Genomic DNA, 14,123 nt, shown 5'->3' on the forward strand with positions numbered 1-14,123 from the left:
AAAAAAAAAAGAAATATGGACAAGTTGCCATATAACAATAAAAAAATATATATATATATTTATATATACCATTACTGTGATATTTAATGAGATAATATATGAACTTAGTGCAGTAACTGCTATGTAGCATTTATCTAATAACAATAAACCCACCTCTTGCTCCTGAGGTTTGGCTTATTATAAATATCCACCACTGAGGAAAATTTTCACGTAGAAAAGAGCTGGGAATATTTACAACAATTCTTCCCTTAGAGGTCATCCAGGTCATTCAAATAGTTGTCCTGGTGTTTACATTTGAGGGGGGGAGACACATATTCTTCTAAAACATACAAATTCCTTCTGTTGGAGGGACATTTGATTTCTCACCCCACCCCTTAGGGGACAAAGCCAGTTTTGCATCTGTTTTTAATTTCCCATCATCATTCCTGATTTAATAACAAACTTGTGGTAATTTAAATTCTCTATTTAACCAGCTGTTAATATTTTACTGCTTCACTCATTAATTAATATTAAATAAAGTCTGATATGTTCGTATATTAGAAACCCTAGTGGTGTAGTGGTTAAGAGCTACAGGTGCTAACCAAAAGGTCAGCAGTTCGAATCCACCCGATGGGGCAGTTCTACTCTGTCTTTTTTTTTTTTTTTTTTAATAACTTTTATTAAGCTTCAAGTGAACGTTTACAAATCCAATCAGTCTGTCACATATAAGTTTACATACATCTCACTCCCTACTCCCACTTACTCTCCCCATCTTGAGTCAGCCCTTTCAGTCTCTCCTTTCTTGACAATTTTGCCGGCTTCCCTCTCTCTCTAACCTCCCATCCCCCCTCCAGACAAGAGTTGCCAACACAATCTCAAGTGTCCACCTGATATAATTAGCTCACTCTTCATCAGCGTCTCTCTCCCACCCGCTAACCAGTCCCTTTCATTTCTGATGAGTTGTCTTCGGGGATGGTTCCTGTCCTGGGCCAACAGAAGGTCTGGAGAGCATGGCCGCCGGGATTCCTCCAGTCTCAGTCAGACCATTAAGTTTGGTCTTTTTATGAGAATTTGGGGTCTGCATCCCACTGATCTCCTGCTCCCTCAGGGGTCCTCTGCTGTGCTCCCTGTCAGGGCAGTCATCAATTGTGGCCGGGCACCAACTAGTTCTTCTGGTCTCAGGATGATGTAGGTCTCTGGTTCATGTGGCCCTTTCTGTCTCTTGGGCTCTTAGTTGTCGTGTGGCCTTGGTGTTCTTCATTTTCCTTTGCTCCAGGTGGGTTGAGACCAATTGCTGCATCTTAGATGGCTGCTTGTTAGCATTTAAGACCCCAGACGCCACATTTCAAAGTGGGATGCAGAATGATTTCATAATAGAATTATTTTGCCAATTGACTTAGAAGTCCCCACAAACCATGTTCCCCAGACCTCCGCCCTTGCTCCGCTGACCTTTGAAGCATTCATTTTATCCCGGAAACTTCTTTGCTTTTGGTCCAGTCCAATTGAGCTGACCTTCCATGTATTGAGTGTTGTCTTTCACTTCACCTAAAGCATTTCTTATCTACTGATTAATCAATAAAAAACCCTCTCCCACCCTCCCTCCCTCCCCCCCTCGTAACCACAAAAGTATGTGTTCTTCTCAGGTTTACTATTTCTCAAGATCTTATAATAGTGGTCTTATACAATATTTGTCCTTTTGCCTCTGACTAATTTCGCTCAGCATAATGCCTTCCAGGTTCCTCCATGTTATGAAAGTCACTATAGAGTCACTAGGAATTGGAATCAACTTGACAGCAACGGGTTTGGTTTTTCTTTCAGTTTATATTTGTATATCAGTCTTGAGTTTACCCTTTTTTGGAAGTTATTCTTCAATAAAATAGTTTTTTAATTTTGTGTTTCGATTTCCTGTAATACTTTAAAAATAATATAAGTGATTTCTGGGTCTTCTAGACAATCATTTAACCAAATACAGTCAGATGAACCCAGAGCTCCTGTTTGTGAATATAATCATTCTGGCACCAAGAAATACTAATAAGAAAAGAGCAGAGGTAGAAAAAGGCCAGTAATGACCCTGTACAAAGAGAGGCTCCACATATAAAATCGAAGGGAACTGTCCTCATACAGCACACTGTGTATTGCCGTAGAGAACACAAGGATCAGTGCCCAGCAGCCAGTACTCTAGTCACATAGGGAGCAGATATTTTATTTCAACAAGACAGCTCCTCTTAAATTAAAAAACAATATGGAAAAATTGAATTTCTCATATTTGCAGATATACCTGTATTTTATTTGTAATAATATGTTGTAAGAAGTATAAGCAATTATACGTTATAAGAAGTATAAGCATAAGTCATTTATGCCTGTGTTTATGTTTGCATATTTTAAGTAACATTGTAATAAAAATGATTTAACACTGAGGTTCAAAGAGAAGATTTTTGTCTTTGTGCTTTCCCTAAAAAGAGTCTACGTTATAATATTATAATATCGTACAGTTTGAGGAAAACCAGCCTAGAGAATTGTAGACAACATACATTTTTAAATTTCACGTTTGTAGAAATTTAGTGTCTAAGAGGTAAAACACTGTTTTCTGAAAGATTTATTTCAATCTCATGATCATCTTTAATTCATACTGCCTTCCCATCAGATCACGTGCTACAAGAAAAACAAACAAAAAAATGAAACCCATTGCTGTCATGCTGATTCCAACTCATAGCAACCCTATAGGACAGAGAACTGCCCTATAGGGTTTCCAAAGAGCAGCTGGTGGATTTGAACTGCTGAACTTTTGGTTAGCAGCCAAGCTCTTAACCACTGCACCACCAGGGCTCCATAAGAATATAGATGGTTCAAAATAAATGTTACTGTTTTAAAAATCCAGACCTAATGGAGCTTTAAAAGCTCCCCTATGCAGCTGTAAAATATTATCCATCTCTTCAGATTTTGATATATTATTAATTAGAGTTTAGTAATGTTAGAGTCTATGAGATTATTTTATTAGCAAAGGGCAGCAAGAAGAGATGAATTTATTGTTTATCCATTTTAAAGCAATAACTCAATAAATAGGAAAGGAAATGTACCAAATTTGGAGTGGTTAAATGGATGGAGTCATTCCCTACTCTTCTAAAAAAAAAAAAAAAAAAAAAACAAGCTACATCTTGGGAAATGATACCTATGAAGTAGGAAGTATGTTTTAATTATTAAAAAACACATTTTTTACATGTTGTTGTTGTTAGGTGCCCTTGTGTCAGTTCTGACTCATAGCAATGCTAAGTACCACGGAATGAAACACTGCCCAATCCTGAGCCATGCTCACAATCCTTGTTATGCTTGAGCCCATTGTTGCAGCCGCTGTGTCAATCCATCTAGTTGATGGACTCCCTGTTTTCCACTGACGCTGTACTTTACCAAGCATGATGTCCTTCTCCAGGGACTGATCCCTCCTGAAAACATGTCCAGTGTATGTAACACGCAGTCTCGCCGTCCTTGCTTCTAAGGAGCATTCTGGTTAGACTTCTTCCAAGGCAGGTTTGTTGGTTCTTTTTGCATTCCATGGTATATTCAACATTCTTCACCAATGCCACAATTCAGAGGTGTCTTCTTCAGTCTTCCTTGTTCATTGTCCAGCTTTACACGCATATAATTCGATTGAAAATACCATGGCTTGGATCAGTCATACTTTAGTCTTCAAGGTAACATCTTTGCTTTTCAATGCTTTAAAGAGGTCCTTTGCAGCAGATTTACCCAATGAAATACATCTTTTGATCTTTTGACTGCTGCTTCCATGGGTGTTGACTGTGGATTCAAGTAAAATGAAATCCTTGACAACTTCAATTTTTTCTCCATTTATCATGATGTTGCTTATTGGTCCAGTTGTGAGGGGTTTGTTTTCTTTATGTTGAGGTGTAATACATTCTGAAGGCTGTGGCCTTTGATCTTTATCAGTAAGTGCTTCAAGTCCTCTTCACTTTCAGCAAGGAAAAAAATTTTTTTTTTTTATATAGCAGGTCGTTAATGAGTCTTCCTCCAATTCTGATGCCTTGTTCTCTGTATAGTCCAGCTTCTCTGATTATTTGCTCAGCATACAGATTGAATAGGTATTGTGAAAGAATACAACCCTGATGCGTCACCTTGTTTTGTCTGAACAACTGCCTCTTGATCTATGTACACGAGCACAATTAAGTGTTCTGGAATACCCATTCTTCACCATGTTACCCATAATTTGTTATGATCCACATGGTCAAATGCCTTTCCATAGTCAATAAAACACAGGTCAACATCCTTCTGGTGTTTTCTGCTTTCACCCAGGATCCATCTGACATCAGCAACGATATTCCTGGTTCCACATCCTCTTCTGAATCCGGTCTGAATTTCTGTCAGTTCACTGTCCATATACTGCTGCAGCTGCTTTTGAACGATATTAGGAAAATTTTGCTAGCATGTGATATTAAATGATATTGTTTGATAATTACTGCATTCAGTTGGATCACCTTCTTGGGAATAGGCATAAATATGGATCTCTTCCAGTTGGTTGGCCAGGTAGCTGTCTTTCAAATTTCTTGGCACAGAGGAGTGAGCACTTCCAGTGCTGCGTCTGATTGTTGAAACATCTCAATTGATATTCTGTCAATTCCTGAGCCTTGTTTTTCGCCAATGCCTTCAGTATAGCTTGGACTTCTTTCCTGATCATATGCTACCTCTGGAAATGGTTGAACGTCAACTAATTCTTTTTGATATAATGACTCTGTGTATTCCTTCCATCTTCTTTTGATGCTTCCTGGGTCATTTAATATTTTCCCCATAGAATCCTTCACTATTGCAACTCGAGGCTTGAATGTTTTCTTCAGTTCTTTCAGCTTGAGAAATGCCAAGAGTGTTCTTCCCTTTTTCTCTTTCCAGTTCCTTGCTCATGTCATTATAATACTTTGTCTTCTTGAGCTGCCCTTTGAAATCTTCCATTCAGCTATTTTATTTCATCATTTCTTCCTTTTGCTTTAGCTGCTGATGTTCAAGAGCAAGTTTCAGAGTCTCTTCTGGCATCCATTTTGGTCTTTTCTTTCTTTCCTCTCTTTTTAATGACCTCTTGCTTTCTTCATGTATGATGTCCTTGATGTCATTCCACAACTCGTCTGGTCTTCAGTCATTAGTGTTCAAAGCATCAAATCTATTCTTGAGATGGTCTCTAAGTTCAAGGTCATACTTTGGCTCTTGTGGACGTGTTCTAATTTTCTTCAGTTTCAACTTGAACTTGCATATGAGCAATTGATGGTCTGTTCCATAGTTGGCCCCTGGCCTTGTTCTGACTGATGATATTGAGCTTTTCCATCGTCTCTTTCCACAGATGTAGTCAATTGATTCCTGTGTATTCCATCTGGTGACTTCCATGTGTATAGCTGCCATTTATGTTGTTGAAAAAAGGCTATTTGCAATGAAGAAGTCATTGATCTTGCAAAATTCAATCATGCAATCTCTGGCATCATTTCTATCACCAATGCTTTATTTTCCAACTATTGATCCTTCTTTGTTTCCAACTTCTGCATTCCAATCACCAGTAATAATGAATGCATCCTGATTGTATGTTCGATCAATTTCAGACTGGAGAAGCTGATAAAAATCTTCAACTTCTTCATCTTTGGCCTTAGTGGTTGATGTATAAATTTGAATAGTAGTTGTATTTAACTGGTCTTCCTTGTAGTCGTATGGATATTATCCTATAACTGACAGTGTTGTACTTCAGGATAGATCTTGAAATGTTCTTTTTGACAATGAATGCAACACCATTTCTCTTCAAGCTGTCATTCCCAGAATAGTAGACCATATGACTGTCTGATTCACAATGGCTAATACCTGTCCATTTCAGCTCACTGTTGCCTAGGGTATCAATGTTTATGAGTTCCAATTCATTTTTGATGATTTTTTTGCACATTACTCATTTAAAAGGGAGCTTTTATAGAAGTTGACTTTAAAATTGTTCATCATAACCCTTCTGGAGATGTAACAGAGTGCTCTGTCTAGTGGTGGAGAAGGAAATACCAAATACACAGTCGGCTCTACCTCTAGCCCTGACATGTGAAGATTCCAGGGCTGGCTCTGAACTTCTTTGAAGGGCAGGGTTCGGGAAGTTCTACCATGTGAGAGGTGTAACCTTTTGATGCTCATGCATGTGGTCACAAAGGAATTATCAGCATTTATTAGATTAGGGACATGTCTGTTGTTTTTTTGTGTTTTTCATTGACTTTTTTACCCCTAGTGCTTGGCACGCAGTAAAAAAATTAGTTGCCATTGAGTCAATTCCAATTCACGGTGACCTTATATGTGTCAGAGTAGAACTGTGATCCATAGGGTTTTCAGTGGTAAATTTTTTGGAAGTAGACCATCAGGGCTTTCTTCAGAGGCGCTTCTGGGTGGACTTAAACCTCAGGCCTTTCAGTGAGCAGCCAAGCACATTCATCTTCTGCACCACCCAGGGACTCCGGAACACAGTAAGCATTTAATAAGGGAATCAATCATTTTCATAGCTAAGAGGGTCGCGCCAAGAATGCCTGCTCATGTTGAAAGATTTTGAAAAATAAACTCAGTGACAGACTGTCTACCTTATTATGAAAAAAACATTTTAGCATTTACTCTGTTTTGTTTGGGGAAATGTATTTAAGTTAAAAAAACAGATGCATATCTAACATGTTTACTGTTCTCGTTTTTGCATATGGAGAGAAGGAAACAAAGATAAACTTACTGGATAGCTATCATTTTATTCCATTGTGGATTTTCTTCTGAGCACAGCAAGTGTTTTGATATTAAACTAAATACTGGTTTTTTCCATTTCTTTTAGTCTTATTTTTCTACTATATTTAAGTAGCAAAGAGGACTTTTCTATACCTCAGGGTAAGGTTGATTCAGAGAAAACAAAGATCACATTTTTGACCTTTAAGCAATTAATGTGACCTTTATAAGTCAACAGTGCAGACAATGGTCTTTAAAGCCATGGCTTTGAATCGCAAGTACCAGCATCTTGAGAGGAAAAATTCCAAAAGCTTAGATTTAAATATCAAGAGCTAAATCCAGTTGGACTTTGAGGAAAAAGTTGAGGCCACAGAGAGTGGAAAAAAATAAGTGACATCATAGGAACAGTTTTCCTACAACATGGGGAGGTAGAGAGGTGATACAAATCCTTTCTGGACTGGAAATGGAGAGAGAGATTTTGGGAAAGAACAAAAGAACAGATAGCATGGATGGCCTTATTCTCTGACCCCACTTTGGCACTGAAACTCTGGACAGTTGAGTGACAGAAACTTCCAGAAATATTTAGTAAGCCAAGAACACTGGTGACTTAAGTCTGGAACTTAAGAACAAAATAGCCTTACAGTTATTGCTCCTTTAGTTAGTCTGCTGCAGTAGGCAGAAATGTCAGCCAGGCAGATCTAGGCAAAGAGAGGGCCTGAAACAGACCCTCACCCAACCTGAGTTTTCTTCACCTCCCACAAGGTATAGAGAAATCCAGAAGTTCTCAAGACCATAATTGGGGAACAAAATGGAGTTAAGAGTTGAGAATCAACACGCGTAAAGGGGTGCTCACCCATTATGTGTAGTTTCCAAAGCCAAGCAAAGGTTGTAGGATAGGCAGCCCTAGGTAGGGATCAGATGTATGATGGTGCAAAGTCTCAGAGGACCACAGAGCCACTAAGAGTCAGCAGAGGTCTAGGTCGACAGTGGGAGCATGTCATGCTCCCTCAAAACCATCTTCATATGTTACCAATGCCTACAATGCAGATGTCAAACAACCAGGACCGCATACGGCAGAGATTCAACTATAGACCAGACATCTCTCTTCCTGACTCTAGAGCAATATGTAAGAACTCAAAGGGGAAGAAAACAGAAGGGGAAGTGTTGTAGAAGATAAAATTGGAACCATTATTACCTGTCCTTGGGCATAAACAATGTGACCCAGTTGGAGCCAGACTCACAAGGACTCACAAGGTCACATCAGCTAGGCCCTGATGTATAAAAACAATAGCTAGGACAATCTTGGAAAACATCTTTTAGGAAAACTTCCAAATAAGTAAATCATAAACAGACCACAAATCACCCACATACTTTCCACTCTTTTTCTATTAGCATTTAGTGAATAGTAAGATTTCTTGGACCAGTGAAGATCCCCCGACTCTCTTTCCTAAAACCTGTGCCAATGATTATTAAGAAAGACAATTCAAAAGGTAGAATCACAGTGATTTGGCAGTTTTTAGCCTATCTGTGAAAAGGTGAAGGTTTCAATGATTTTACCTATTTGTAATGTTAATATACACTGATGATTCTGTAATGTTCCTCAGACTTGGGCAGACATGGCTCTGGCAGCGTGCTTGTCCATTTCCCATTTTTGCCTCTTGAACACAGGCTGAATAAAACCTTTCTTTTTGCTTTACTGTAATTTGTGGTGACTTTTTTACCCCAGGACAATAGGGATAAGATGGAGGATGGTAGTAATCCCAGAGGACCACAGAGCCACTAAAAGTCAGCAGGAGTCTAGGTCCGCAGCGGGAGCACTTCATGCTCTCAAAACATCACCAAGCTCAGTACAGCAAAAAGAAAGGTTTTATTCAGGGCCTTCTGCGTTCTGTTTATGATTTGTCTATGTGAAAGGTTCCCTAAAAGATGTTTTCCAAGATTGTCCTAGCTATTGTTTTTATACCTCAGGGCCCTGTTGTTGTGTCCTTGTGAGTCCTTGTGAGTCCAGCTCCAGCTGGGTCACATTCTAGGACAGGGAATAATAGTTCCAATATTATCTCCTAAATCAACTTGTTACCAATGCCTACAGGGCAGATGTCAAACAACCATGACTGCAGACAGCAGAGTCAACTACAGACCAGACATCTCTCTCCCTGATTCTAAGGTAATACCTAAGAACTCAAAGGAGAAGAAAACAGAAGGGGGAAAAAGTGGCAGTGGAAAATCCTGAACTGACCCAAAAGAGGGTGACTTTGAGACAGGAGGTAACTAAATTACCTTCATCTGGCAAGATTTAATTTTTTGCTACCAATCAAAAAGAACCAGGGAGTAGAGTTTCCTTGTTGTTAGTTGCCATCGAGTTGATTGCAATTATGCTTCACTACCAGGCGCAAGACTGATGGTTTGAATGCACCCAGAGCTGCCTCAGAAGACAGGCTTGGTGATCTGCTTCTAAAAGGACACAGCCTTGAAAACCCCATGGAGCAATTCTACTCTGCACACACGGGGTCACTATGAGAGTTTCGCTTAGTAGTAAGAAAACGAGAGTTGTTTACTTGACTGTGACTTGCTACATTTCCTTCTATTAAAACAAAACTAATGCATACAAAATATACACTGTCCCACAAACATATCAATCCACATTTAAATGATCAAATAGTGACCAACAGAGAGAAGAAACTGTCCGGCAACTACTGAATCCTTAGCATTAGCTTAACATAAAATACACATGAATATTTTTGAATGAGTAACAAGAATCTCACAAGAAAAACTCAGCGATCTAATTCCGAAAAACCAGTCATTGAAAACTCGACAGAGCACGGTTGTACTCTGACACACATGAGGTCACCACGAGCCAGAGTCAGCTCAAAGGCATTGGTTGTGGTTTAATAGAGGAATAAATTCATCATTGCCAATCCCCATCTGGCTAATAATAAACACTAACATTATTAATCACTTTAGTTGGCTCTGTACCTTTGCACTACCTTATTTAATCCTTCTAACCTATCTAGTAAGTAACATCATTATCCTTATTTTACAGAGAAAGAAATTGGGGTTTATAAGGGTTAAGTGACCTGCCCAGGGTCCTACAGCCAGTAAGTAGCACAACTGGATTTAAAAGTGCACACACCTAAATCCCGTAATGCTGGATTTTAATCACAGAGTTGCTTTTAGTATTTGAAGTGGTTTTTGGAAAGTTGTTCCTACATTACTGGTTGCTTTTCCTTGTCTTTTAGGGACTCCATTTTCATTCTCTCACTTAGCATCATAACATGGTGAGTCTGGAAGGGTCTTTACAGATTACCTGGCCCAGTTCCCTAATTTAACAACTGATGAAACTGACTCATTCAAGGGCACGGTGCAAATCAATGGGTTTTCATTTAGGAAAAACCCCTCGTGATCTCCTCTTTTCTCTTGTTATTTATTTATTTTTTTCCTCTCTTATATCTTAATCTACTTTAATAATTGTTTAGAAAAGATAGGTAAAAAGTAGTGTTGTTTAGGATTACAAAGGATTGGGAACTCCAGATGAGTGTGTGAAGGTTGAGGTTGGTGACGTGAACCTTTCTGTACAGATACAGTACTACAAACTCTGCCTAAATCTACGATTATAAAGAACTTGCTCAATGTATTCATTGCAAAGGGATTCTTTACAATGGCATGAATACTGCAATCTCTGACTTCCAAGCTATTTTACTGCAAGGCAGATTTTCCTATTTTTGAATATCTATTTCATATATATTCTATTTTAATGTTATGCTTTAACTTGCACAGGAGCCCTGGTGGCACAGTGATGAAAGCGCTCGACTATTAACCTAAAGGTCAGCAGTTCAAACTCACCAGCTGTTCTGCAGGAGAAGAATGTGGCAGTCTGCTTCCATAAAGATTTATAGCCTTGGAAACCCTAAGGGACAATTATACTCTGTCCTTTAGGGTCAGTATGAATCAGAATCAACTTGACTGCAGGGTTTGTTTTTTTGTAGCTTTTTAACTTGCACAATATCCATAAGGTAACAAAATATCAATCCTGTTTGAAACAACAAACAAACTTTCCAAACGCCATTCATACACTGTTAGTATTTTCCCTATACTATTCAAAGTGCATTTTTGTTGTTTTCTTTTCAATAAATTTACCTGAAAGGCATGAGTAGACAAACAGATGTACTTAAAACTAATAATTCAATGGAATGTGTCTGACAGACATGACCTTTAAAATGCTGAATAGTGTCCACAATTCCCTCCATTCTTTAAATCTATTAGACACCAAAGCACATTGACAAATGGGTCTAATAGTTTCTCTGCACTGGTCATCATAGCGGAGTCGGTAATACGCCATATTATTTTGTTAGACGTACACTTCTAGTGACATTACCGTGTCCATAAAATGGTCTGATAACTTGCAATGGGGATAAAGCCAAAGTAATGTATTACAGACTTAGTAAATATGTTTCTTTGGAACTCTCTTTCCCATAATTATAGGATCTCACCCGGCTGTCCTTTGTCTTTCTTCTGCGTATCACACATTTTCATCCTTATGATTCTCTAACTGTTCTTGCAGCTTAGTTTTTGTTTAAAACTCAGGTACAATTGCTCTACATAGTCAATCACTGCTTGCTGTGGAGCAGAAGTGCAGCTGGACCAAGAAAGTGGCACGAGGGGAAGTAATCCGAGAGTGTGACACATTACCTCAAGGATGTCATTTCATCCTGCAGCTCCAGCTGTACTTACCAACATGGTTTTTCAGGTGCCTTCAGTCTATGTCCTTCCACCCCTTTGTCAAAAACCTAAACCTGTCAACTTCCTTCCCAGGTACAAAGGTTTACATCAGGCCTACATCCAAAAGCACATATGCTCATAAGTGGGAGGAATCTTAAACATAAAAAGCATTTGCCAATGTCTTAGCTTTTGCTTCTCATTTTGAGTTATGCATTAAGATTCTCTGATGACTCCTAAAGCTTGAATAATTAATGAAAATATGGATATGATCAAACAGTTTGAAAGTAATTGGCCAATCTGCTCCTTTTATCCTCTGCAGACAGAATTATTTACTGAACTACAATACTTATTTAAAGAGAGGCTTTCTGAAAATTCAGAAGGAAGTATTTTCCCCATTTTCTTCACATTTGACCATCCCATTTTTTCCTCCTTCTTCTTTACGTTTCATTTTTAATGTTTCTATTTCATCAATTAAAATTAAATATGGATTGTAGGTGATTTAAATAAATGGCTTAAGTTCATTCAAATTTTTAAGAAAGCCATTATGTCAGTGAGAGGTGTAGCGGATGAAATCTTCAAATTTTATTTCTAGTGGGGGACCTAAATTTTTAAATGGGGAGGAGTAGATAGATATCTGCATAGAATGCTTTCTTAAGATACAGAGATCCTAAAACATTTCACAGAATTCCAAAACTGTCAACAGTGTCCCGTCTCCCCCATTGAGGAAAAAACCAAGAAGCTGTCAAGTTTTAATCAAACAATAAGAGTCATAGATTGTATCTCTCAACATCAGCTGCTTTGTAAGGTTCTCGGCTGCCGGCCCCAGAACTGAAATGTGACTTGAGGCCACAACCTAGTGGGCAAGCTATGATACTTTCTGAACTCCAAACCACAAAAATAATAAAGGCTTATGCCATGTGCACTGACATTAGAGAAATGTTCAATACTTTCAGCTGACTTCACTCTGGCTGTGATTATTCTAGATAAATACCTAGAGATGTTTACTTTAATTCTAAGTTCCAGCCACAATAGGAGCAAGCCAACTGTATAAATGGCAAGAGCGTGTCTTTCTGATCCATTTACTATCATGAGTTGTTTAGTAGGATATATATATATATATTCTGACATTAATAACATAAAGCATATATATTTACTTGTTATTATGAGGAGCCAAATCTTCAACCATCTAGTAATTATTTCTGAATTGGCAATCTAAAAGTTTTAGAATCACTTTAGATTACATTTATACACTCCATTTGGAGAGGAAACTATACTTTGAATAATTTACATTTTAAAATCTGGATCAAAATCACATCGAATTTTAGGAGTCTACTAAATGGTGATAATGAGAACCTACAACATGGATTCAGGAAATGATTAGAGTACTGGTGACAACTATTTTAACTTGTCGTATATTATTTCTATCTGAGATAACTGCAGGGGTAGATCCGGGTTTTATGGACCCTGAGTCTTACACAAATTTAGTATCCTTATTTAAGAAAAGAAGGCAAGATTATAAATAGAAAATTGGATTCAGAGTTTTAGACTGGGCCCACCTAAACAACAGATCCTGAAACTTGATTAACTTCACCGTAAATCCACCTCTGGAGATAAGACAGGGACAACACAGCCCAGAGACAACACAACCAGTCTCACAGGGACAAAGAGATGTTTATAGCAACACAGTTTTGTTAGAATATAACTGTGAAATAAATAGGAGAGATAAGTCAAAGGAGAAGGCAGAAGACAAGCCAAAAGATATTGCAGAGGCTTGGACCATGGGAAACAAACATTGCAGACAGATCAATTCAGTGTGTGACAATCTCATATCAGTTGTTCTGTATAAGCAACTTGCTGTGTAGACAATGTGTAAGACTGTCAATAAGATGTAAAATCAATCAGCTGGCCAGTCTGGGAGTTAAATGCAAACTATAAATCAAAACTGTTATTGCAGTTATTAATCAATTAATTCATTAGAAATTTTCCATATTTCAATTTTCCAGTTTTACTAGGATATTCAATAGACACAGCTGCATATACTACTGAATGACGCAATTAATAATGGAAACATCTCCATTCTTCCCCTCTTTCCTCTCCCTCTGTATAGTACGCAATACTAATTTCCTCAGAGTCAGCTGAACAGCCTGTGCTATTTCAAGTGTTCATGCCTTTACCATTGTGTTTTCTCTGTTTGGATGTCGTCCCCACTTGTTTTCTAAGGAAATGCCTATTTACCCTTTCATGTTCCATATAGCTTAGTCCCAGAGCTTAAAGAAAAGTGTTGAGCATCCAACATGTTAACTTCAGTTTAGTTATGTTCTTGAACCTATAAATGTGATACCAAGTCTATAAGAACCACACATTTAAAAAATATGGACCTTCTTCTCCTGCTTTCCTCACATACCACAGCAGCCCCTACTCATCTGTCTTCTAAATTAACCTCCAACTCCTCTCCCATCCGTAGTTCACACACATGTATTCTCCTTCTTCTCTTATGTTGCATAATAAATGGACCTATTGGTCAAGGCAGAACCTTTCTAGGAGGGCAGTGAAGGGAAGAAAGTTACATAGATCTTCAGCCTCAAGTGGAAGAGAAAGACTGGGAGCACTCTATGTGGATAAGATGTGTTTCTTCTCTTTTCAAAACTCAAACACTCTCAGATACTCCAGGAAAACTTCCCTAATTACCTGATTGACACTTCTCTAACCAT

The sequence above is a fragment of the Loxodonta africana genome, chromosome 6, assembly GCF_030014295.1.
Source record: "Loxodonta africana isolate mLoxAfr1 chromosome 6, mLoxAfr1.hap2, whole genome shotgun sequence".
Classification (NCBI taxonomy): Eukaryota; Metazoa; Chordata; class Mammalia; order Proboscidea; family Elephantidae; genus Loxodonta; species Loxodonta africana.